The sequence below is a fragment of the Solanum tuberosum genome, unplaced genomic scaffold (assembly GCF_000226075.1).
Source record: "Solanum tuberosum cultivar DM 1-3 516 R44 unplaced genomic scaffold, SolTub_3.0 scf00007, whole genome shotgun sequence".
NCBI classification, from domain to species: domain Eukaryota; kingdom Viridiplantae; phylum Streptophyta; class Magnoliopsida; order Solanales; family Solanaceae; genus Solanum; species Solanum tuberosum.
Genome location: NW_006238933.1, coordinates 546,438 through 547,243, shown reverse-complemented (window position 1 = coordinate 547,243; position 806 = coordinate 546,438).

Here is an 806-nt window from a genome sequence, read left to right as displayed (position 1 = left end):
GTAGAATTTCTGAAAAGGGCATTGAGGTAGATAAAGTGAAAGTTGAAGTAATAGATAAACTTTCCCCACCTATCTCTGTAAAAGGTGTGAGGAGTTTTCTTGGGCATGAAGGTTTTTACAGGAGATTCATCAAAGATTTCTCAAAAATTGCACATCCTTTGTGCAAACTGCTCGAGAAGGAGTGTAAGTTTCTATTTTGATGATGCTTAGTCTTAGAGTCATTTTGGAGAGTTGAAAGAGAAGTTAGTTACTGCCCCTATAATTATTTCACCGAATTGGGGACAACCGTTTGAGGTAATGTGTGAAGCAAGTGGCATGGCGCTTGGTGTGGTATTGGGACAGAGGAGAGAAAAAATTCTTCACCCTATTTACTATGCTAGCAAGGCTCTAAATGTGGCCCAGAAGAATTATATTGTGACTGAACAAAAGCTTCTTGCAGTGGTTTTCGCATTTGAGAAATTTCGATCCTACTTGTTTGGTACCAAGGTCATAGTACATACTGACCACTCTGCATTGAGTTATTTGATGGCAAAGAAGGGTGCAAAGATGAGGTTGATTGGATGGGTATTATTGCTGCAATAGTTTGATTTTGTGGTAAAAGACAGAAAGGGGATTGAAAATCAAATTGTTGATCACTTGTCAAGATTAGATGAAGAGGCTATGCTAAAGCTTGGTGATAAGGCTGAAATTAATGATGTTTTTTTAGATGAATATGTATTGGCTGCTTCTCATGATCTGATTCCTTGGTTCGCAGACTTTGCTAATTATTTGGCAAGCGATATTGTGCCACCCGATTTGTCTTTTCA